Here is a 9,824-nt window from a genome sequence, read left to right as displayed (position 1 = left end):
TTTTCCTAATTTATTCAAGTCTTTGTACAACCATTATCTTTATCTCACCAATTTTTTTTGAGACAGGTCTTGCATTCTACTTGTGAAGTTTACTCCTAGGAATTTCATGCTTTTTATTCTATAATCAAATGGATCATTTTTTAATAATAACCTTACATTAATTATAAATAATATATAAAATCATTATTCTTTGGAGTTTTTTGATATATCATTATTAAAATGATTTTTTGTTAATTTTGGTAGATTTCTGGGTAATATATTTATTCTACAACTTAGAAACTGTAAATAAAAACTTTATTTCATATTTATTTTACAATTTATATGTTTTATTTGTGTTTTGTCTTATTTCATTAGCCAAAACTTCTACAACAATGGTAAATGGTAATAGTAAATGGTAAATAAAGTTTCTCTTCTCAGTCATGTATCCACAGCACTTTTTCTGTCTCAGCATCTTATCACTGATTATGATCTTTGTTTACTTTAAACATAGTGTTAATCATTAAGTATTCTTCTATTTCTATTTTTCTATGAGGTTTAATCAGAAGAGTGTTAAGTGATACGAACTACATTGTTTTGATATTTATTAAGAAGATCCTGCCTGTTATAATTTTCTTATTGGGCTGATTGATGGTATAAATATATAGCTTATATTAGGTTGATCACCTTTATAAATCTCATTTAGGTGAAATAAAATTTCCAATGATATTCTGGCTTTATTTTTTAACACTTCACATACATATTGGGTTTTATTTCAAAAGTGATTTTAAATTACGCCATTTCTCCCATACAGTATAAGCAATTTTATTGCTTTCTCCTAGCCTCAACACCCACACACAGGACTCATTTTATTTCTTGTTATTTGTAAATATGATCTGAGTTTTGAAACTCTCAATATTATTTGATTATTTTTATATTATATATATTCATTTTCAGATTATTTTTCATGCATGCATTTTTATATTTATAGTATAGTTTATGTTTAAATGATTCTGCATTAGTACTCTTCCCTTGAAATCCTTTAAAATTTCATTTTTAGTTGATGGGCACATATAATTGAGCCTTTTTAAATGTGTGTTATATGAGTAGTATACTTTTTAAGATTATATTTCAAATCATTAACATAGGAATAAAATTTTTTCATATATTTTTGACACATTCCCTATCTCCCCTAACCTTTTACCCCCTTGTTTGGATTTTCTTTTGGCATTTAATGTTGGAGAGAAAAATTCTATGACGTATACTATTTTTGTTATCTTGAAGTTAACCTCTTTTTGTTTTGTTTTGTTTCCTGCCAGGCTTCTAAATAATCTAAAATTATCCCTTCGATATGAAAAACTTTTCTAAGACTTACCTAGTATGACTCTTTTCATTAACTTTGCAAGAATTTGGTGAACTTTTGATCTGTTTACACAAGCTTTTTTTCAGCACCAGAATGTTTTTGATGTCTTAATTCTTCATGGAAAAGGGAGCAATGTTATTGCACTAGCACTAAGAATTATTTCTGGAGTCAGACTGTCACAGTTTAAATTCTAGTTCAACTATTTACAAGTTCTGCAGCATAGAGAAATTTCCTTAAACTTGCTTTGCTTCAGTTGCCCATCTGTGAAGTAATGATAGTAAATGATATTACAAACATTATGGAATTGTTGTAGGATAAAAAAGTAATCTGTACTATTAAAAAAAGAACCTGCCACAGGATAATTGCTCAATAAATGCTGTTATAATCATCTCATTATAATTTCTCTTTTTCCTTTTCCTCTTCATTCTGGGGATACTCCTGAATTTTTTTTTTTTCCTACTGATTTGATCTTCTCAAGTCACTAACTTTCTTCAGTAAATTCAATATGTATTTTACTCAAACTTCTGCCATTTTAGTTTTACTGCAATCCTTTCTGATCTCACCTAGATCCCTTTTCATCTCAGCTTGTTGACTTTATATCTCATCTTTTTGTCCTTTCAAGCCAGCCTGTTCTTTCCTTATGACATTACTGTTCTATTTCATAACTTTTAAAATTTGATTTAATATGACATTTTCCCTGGAATTGTAGTAGACTGCATTTTAGAGGTGTTCTTCTTTCAAGAAGTTTGTTTTCTCTCACTTTTAAATATTTTTACATAAAAGTTATGTCATTATTGCTGTTTTTAATTTATCAATATCCATCTCACCCTCCCCCAACAATCTTCACCAAAGGAAAAAAAAGCCTTGGCTATACTCAGTATTTACTACCAACAGAATATGGGGATTTCCCTCAGCTCTGATCATTCATTGCCCATGGACCTATTGATTTAAAAAAAACAGTCCCTTATTAAACATAGATCTAGGAGGTAGTGTGATGCTAAAAGGTACCAGCCCCAAATGTAGGATCTAAAAATTGTTCTTCTTTTGTGGCTCTGTGAAGAATTAGATGACATCTTTTCTGAATAAAAGGAGGACATTGTAAAAATTACAATCTCAAATATACAGTGTTATGAATATTTTCCTGTTTTTTCTCTTAATACATGCTTTAATTTGGAGAACTATATTTAACAATCTAGATTTTATCTTTACATTCTACATCTACATATTTGCATATTGCATAGTTAAAGCTAAAATTTCTCAATTGGTTTAAATATATTGGATAGAAGTTTCTAGTACTCTAGTAAGTTTGAAAATTAGTGCCTGTATGGTAATGTGAAAGCTGCCTACTTTTCAGGTTCACATGGAACTTTTTGACATTGAACTAATTAATAGTGAATGCATTTGTTAGCTAATGCCATGTAACACACCACTCTAAACAACAAGTTCACAGCTCTGTACGTTTGGTAATCTGGACCAGGCTCAGATAGGTAGTTCTTCTTGTCTCACAGAGTCTTAGTCAGGCTTCTTCAGACTGCTTCTGCTGTTAGGTCTGAATGAGCTAACGTGGCCTTGATTGGGACAATCCATTTTTATTCCATATGTTTTTCCATTGCCCAGCAGGCTAGCCAGTGCTTGTTTACATGATGGTCACAGGGGATTCAAGAGAGGAATAAGGGTGTGTAATACCGCTTGAGGTTTAGGCTTAGATCTGGCATCAAGTCACATCCGTTGCATGACAAAGGCAAGTTGCAAGGCCCACCCAGATTCAAGAGTGAGAAAATAAATTTCACTTCTTGATAGGAGTAGCTGTTAAGTCTCATTGCCAAGGGCATGGGTACAGAGAGAGGTTTTAAATTAAGGACATTTTACAATCAATTTATCATACTGGAAAAACCAAGAAATATTTTCTAACATTTCATTGTGGCAAAACAAAATTAATTTGACAATTTTTTTCAGTCCATTTTTGTCATTCCTAGAGTTATTTTTTCCCCCAAATTTAAGTCACATAGTATTGGTGTTATTTTAATAGGATGGCTTATATCAGAGATTGATTATCATGTGTCCTTTAAGATTACAAAAATTCCGATATGCATTCATAGAATGCTTATTTATCTCTATATATGGACACTTTGCTATAGAAGTCCCAGTTTTTCAGAACAAATTGAAAGCTAGTAAGGAAAAACTAACAATATGTTGATAAAACAGCTAAATAATGTTTAGTTCAACCTTGGATATATAAGACTTCATCACAATAGACCTTGATTACTTAGAGCCACAGCAAGAATAATAATTAGTACCATATTACTTTGAGCTATGTCGACTGGATTCTATATTATCACAACTTGAACTGAGCCTCTTGGGCTTCTCCTGGATCTGAATTTGAAATTTCCATGGTTTCTAGACATTTGGAGAATAATTTCTAGAACATGGTATAGTCTCATCTCCTTTGACAAACTTATTTTGACGAGGTGGTGATCAGAAATTGAGAATAGGAAAGTCAAATAAAATTTACCAAAGAATGTATTTTAGAATCACAAAATTAAAAGTACATTGGAGTTAGTCGTATCTAAGTACTTCTCATTACCAGTGTGACTTTTGGCAAATTAATTAACTTCTATGACAATAGATTCCACACTTGAAAGTACTGCTCTAAGAATTAATGGGATTTGTACATAAAGTGCTTAGTACAAAGCCTGGATGGATCATAGTAGATATTTGCCAAAAAAATAACTGTAGTGTTGCCTCAATCAAGACTTCTTGGAGTAAGCACAATTAAATGGTTATAAAATTACGGCCATATCCTCCCCCTAGTTTGTTACTCTCCATATCCTCTACTAATTGATTTAATCACTCGGTCAGTTATGAGTGGGGATAGCTTTTAATTCAGTATTCATAACATTATGTTTTTTCAAAATATATAATGAATAATTAGATAAACCAAGCTGATTCTTAACTCATGATTAATGCTTTACAATAAAAAATTATCTCTTATTCTCTTTAAAAAATACTTGATGATGTTGACAATGTTCTGAAATTAGTGGTGATGGCTGTGCAATTTTGTAAGTCTACGAAAAACCACAAAATTGAATGTATTAAATGGTTAGAATAATATTATACGTGAATTTTATCTCCAGATAAATTGAAAAAACAACAAAAAATAAAAAATATCTAAATACTTTAAAATAATGTATTGTTACAGGTCCTCCAAGTATGTGCATACTTGCAGTATTACTATCCCATTCTGGAATACATATCTTAAAATTTTAACATAAGTAGTAGTACTATTTTTCTTTGTAAGTAGTAGGTAAATGCTATAGTAAGAGTTTTTACTTCCATCAGTAGATTCTCAGAAATACAATCTGTAAAATTAGTAGAGTGGAAGTTATACTTATTTTTAAGATAAAGAGATAGAGGTTTAGGAGTGATGTGATCTGTATAACCTTGAGCAAATTACTGTATGACTTTGAGCAACATCTTGAAACAGATTCTCTGATTCAATCCTATGCTCCTTTGCTCTATACCGCACTTCCTCTTTTTATTTAGAAGCAGCTAAGTTATTAGTAGATTTGAAAATGTGGGGATAGGGTATTATGTTGCTTTTATCTTTGTATTCTGAGAACTGAGCAAAGAAAGTATAATAAAAGAACGTTAAATAAAATAATGACTTGAAATTGCACACTTTTGCATTAACTACAAATATGTCACATTTCAAGTGTTTATATATTAAAATGAAGATCAAGAGAAAACAAAGTTATAGAATTAATAAAATAGTAAGATAATTGGCATGTATTATCTAATTCAGTTTCTAATTTTATCCCTCAAAATTGTAAGTTCATGACACCCAGATATAAATACTCAATTAATTCATTAGTGAATTGGTGTTTTAATTAAAATATGATTGAGTTCTAGCTTAGTATTAATACACAGGTAAGACTTAAGCAAAGGTGTTTTTAAGTTTGAATGAGAGGTTAGTGAAATATTCCTGTTGAAAAGCAAAACAATAAAGAGTGCTTAGCTTAAAAAAACAGAACTGAGTAAGTAATGTTCTACCAGTCAGCAAAAGTGTAACAAAATTTTATTCCTCAGGGTGGAATTGTCCTCAGTTCAGTGAGTTTACAGAGCATTATTACAAAGCACTTTTTAAAGAGTGCTGAACTGATGCTGATTTAAGATCTTATATCCCAATTTTGGTTAAAAAAAAAAAGGCAAGTCATTTGAGGTCAAAATCTGATAAAATGTCACAGTGACACTTTACTTATGTGGTGGTTAGATTTATGGCAACCTCACTCATCCAGAACACAGTTGTAATCAGGGCTTCAGCGAGCTATGCCTCTGTGCAATCAAGTCCGTCCAAATAGTCACCCATATTGCTCCAGGGGATGTGGGCTAACCCAAAATTTTTAACTAGGCATTAGGGTGTTCAGTAAAAGTCCACCAAATTAGATGCAATAGACTGACAGCTGCCAAAGAAATACTATAAAGCAGGGCTCCCCACCCCCCCAGGCTGTGGATCAGTACCAGTCCATGGCCTGTCAGGAACCAGGCCACACAGCAGGAGGTGAGTGGCAGGCAAGCTAGCGAACAACACTTCATTTGTATTTGCAGGTGCTTTCCCCCCACCCCCGCCCACATACCGCCCCCAGGGTTAGCATCACCACATCAGCTCCGCCTCAGATCACCAGGCATTAGATTGTCATGGGAGCAATGGTCCCTGGTGCCAAAAAGATTGAGACCACTGCTATAAAGATAAATCCATAGTAAATAGTGGCCACTAAGGCTAATACTTGATGTTTGTAAGAAAACTTTTGTTACTGAGCTGTATATTCTGTGTAAAAAAAGCAAGAGAAGATGAAAAGAGTCACACTTTGCATGCTTTAATTGTTTAATTTTCAAAATAATTATTTAGAATATACTCTTGAGGCTGCCAAAAAAAACGAGATGCTGTTTTATTTATGTAACACATTTAAGTTTGGAAGACTGGAAAGATATTTAGCCAGGTAAAGTGGGTTTTTTTGGTATGCTCCTATGAAATTTATTTATCCCACCTTTTATTTTTTGAGGAGAAATGTTGCATGAAATTAATACCATAATACAACACTCAATGGGATCTGAAATGCTTCATTATAATTGGAATGGTATTTGGTAGAGCCAATGTCATATGAGGAAAATAGTTAAAGATGTCTTCCTCATATATCAAAATCTGATTTCGACTTGAAGGGTATCCTTGTGCTCTGTGCTCTTTATTCATGTTCTGTTATCTTTTGCCCTTCGTAGCAACTTCCATCATCCCTGTTTCTTTGCCTCTCTTCCTATCCATATGGTCTGTCCACTGTGGCCATATTCTCTTGCATTATCCTTGATATCTCCAAAGATTATAATTAAGTCCTATTATTTTCCTGCTTGCATTCCCACTAGATGTGTCCTTACAGCAAAATGATTTCCAGTTGAATTAAAGATTTTAATGTAAGAAATACAGTAAAACCATGATGGCACAGAAAGACAATATGAATATTAAAAAAATCTTGGAACAAGGAAAATCTTCTCAAAATTTAGTCATAAAACCAGAAGCCAAAGGTAAAGCATTAATAAATTTAATTAAATAAAACTTTAATTTCTATTTCCTATATATAACGGAAAGAATCAATATAAACAGACTAACAAGCCAATAGAAAAAATAATGAAAGGCCAGAACACAGAGAAATACAGAAAGAAATATGAATATCTTATAAACATGAAAAATTGCTCATTCTTAACCATAATTTAATATTTATAATTCCTACACATTTGATTGGCAAGATTCAAAAATTTGATGAATTTCAAAAAGTAATAGTGAGGCTTTACAGAATCTTGATCTCTTATGCCGTTGCTGGTGGGGGTAATTGAACTGTTACCATCCCTTTGGAACTTAGTTATTTGCCAATATTGATTTCATATTTAAAAGCACATATTTTTCTATTTTTAGGAGTTTATTTTGCAGATTCATTTGTATGTATATGTAAATATATAGTGAGTGATATTTTAATTGCTGCATTATTTTTTCCTAGCAAAAAAAACTACAACCAACAAGTTTATCATCATGGGCATGCAAATAAATTGTAGAATATCCATAAAATGAAAAACAATGTGGCTATTAAAAAGAAAAAAGTAGATCTATATGTGCAAATATGAAAAAGTCTCTAATAACTATTATTAAATGAGAACATTAAAGAACAGTGTATTAACATGATTTTTATTTTTCTCTATATTATGATACTTGACGTTTTAAAACATTTCTGGCTGGGGAGAGACTAGTTAATTCTTATAAATAGCAAAAGGCTCAGCCAGGAGCATACCTTTGATGTGCCAACTAACCAATCCAGATCCATACCTCCTCTGTCTGGCCTGTATACCCCAGGAGGCAATAGTTCTCTGCCTTAATTATCCAGGGGCCAGGAACTAGGCAACTAGAGAGCACTCTTGTAGCCTGAAGTTTGCCAAAATTATTAAAACTAGCCAATATTAAACTGTTTACCCTTCCCCAAACTTGCCTTTCCTGAGGAAAAACCAATAAAAGCAGCGGCCTAAGCATTCTCCGCATTGCCTGCCTTCTGCTTTCTGACCAAAACCTGGTGCTCTTCTTGTGGCCTTAAGTGACTAGGCTTGTCCCTCATTTCTGGGGAACTCTCAGTAACAGTACACTTTTCTTTCAATGTCATTGACCTCTCTATTTTGTCACTCAGTCATCTTTATAAATTAAGATGGGCACAAAACAAACAGAGTCATGTTTATAGTATGTTCTCACGTAGAAAAAAAGAGACTATAAATACACACACACACACACACACGTATACACACACAGCTTTAGGAAGAGTATATAAGAAAGAATTAGGGGGAATGGAAATAAAAACCTAGGGTGGGAGAGATAATCACTTTTAATACTCTTTTGGACAATTTAAATTATTTAAATGTATTGTTTTCATAGTAATAAGAAAATATAGTCTACGGCCATGCCACCCTGAACGTGCCCAATCTTGTCTGATCTTGGAAGCTAAGCAGGGTCGGGCCTGGTTAGTACTTGGATGGGAGACCACCTAGGAAGACCAGGCGCTGTAGGCGTTAAAAAAAAATTTAAAAATAAAGATGACTCTCATTGGTATGTGGAGAAGGTGGAAAAGAATAAACTGGATTGCTATTTACAAAAATGGAAAAAATATGAGGCAGCGTTATAGGAAATGCTAAAACAATCCTACTTTTAAACTGGGGAAATTATATTTGAAGATTTGCCATGGGAAGAGAAAAACTTGATAAATGCTCTTCATTGCTCCTAGCAGGGGATACTGCAGCCACTGACAGCTCTTTCCAGAAGATAATTTAGATCTGATTTAACAAAACAGAAAATGAGAGCACTTTGCAATATTCACATATCTTCCTCTGGCAGAAAAAAATATGTATGGTTTGTACCATGTGAAGTTTCTATTAGAGAAGAGGTAATTTCTTGTAGTGCTTTAAAAGAGAAAAAAAAAGTTCTAACTGACCTTTTCCCCAATTTTATTGAGGTACAATTGACATAAAAATAATATTTATTTAAGGTGAACAATGTGATGTTTTGATATTGTATACACTGTCTAACTGACTTTCATTATTGTTGGTTAACTGGGCTGTGAAAGAGCAGTGGGATCATGGTCAGAAACAGTTTCTCTTTGAAGCAGATACCAGCTTATTATGGATCTCTACCAAGGAAACCATAGTGTTTTCTCCATCCAAGAGGGAAAGCCTTCACATTACAAGGGACAACTGAAATCTATCATCAAACCGTAACAGTTAGGGAGCTGAGAAACCAGTGCAAGTTGTATCTGATTATTTCATAGAATAAAATAGAAGTAGAAAATAAAAGGAACATATTGAAAAATCCTAGACTGATTCATGCTATTTCACTGCTTTAAAGGGAACCAATTAATTTTTTAGGTCCTGGAAAGGAAAAACTAATAATCCCTGATCTTTGCAAGACGCTTAAAACCAGGTAACCAACTAATTGAAGAAATAAACAAAACAATGCATTTCAGGAAATAACTTAATGTTAATTTTATTCCCGTTAATAATAAACATCCAAATGGGATGTTGAATTTGCAAGTATTTATATAAGATGTCATTTTTCTTAATGTTGACTCTACCCTGTTTCTTGCTATCTTAAATTCTGAAATTGCATTGTTTTTCTCTTTACATTCTATGATTACCTCTTAACAGATCCCTGTTATATTTTTATATTTTTAATAAGTATTATCAAGTATTTGGTTTATTCAAAAGTATATATACATATATATGCTAGATATAACCAAGTTATGAACAGTGTTTATCTTCAGGATGTTACAACGAACTTAACTTGATTTTGTAATAAAAAATAAAAATTATTTCCACTTAAAAGAAAAGCTGTTATAATCCTTTACAATGCTTTAAAATAAAACCTACTTTATTGAATGACATTAACCTACTTTAAGTAAAATTATTC

At 32.2% G+C, this 9,824-nt stretch overlaps 1 non-coding gene across 1 annotated transcript; it reads left to right on the top strand.

Annotated features, from left to right (window-relative positions):
• Positions 1-8,315: 8,315 nt before the first annotated feature.
• Positions 8,316-8,434, top strand: LOC112474818. The gene has a single exon (XR_003044542.1). It is a non-coding gene; the product is annotated as a 5S ribosomal RNA (ribosomal RNA).
• The last annotated feature ends 1,390 nt before the right edge of the window (positions 8,435-9,824 follow it).

The sequence above is a fragment of the Pteropus alecto genome, unplaced genomic scaffold, assembly GCF_000325575.1.
Source record: "Pteropus alecto unplaced genomic scaffold, ASM32557v1 scaffold7, whole genome shotgun sequence".
In the NCBI taxonomy this organism is placed as follows: Eukaryota; Metazoa; Chordata; class Mammalia; order Chiroptera; family Pteropodidae; genus Pteropus; species Pteropus alecto.
The sequence above is the reverse complement of the archived record's forward strand: the minus strand, read 5'-3'. Positions and strand labels throughout refer to the sequence as shown.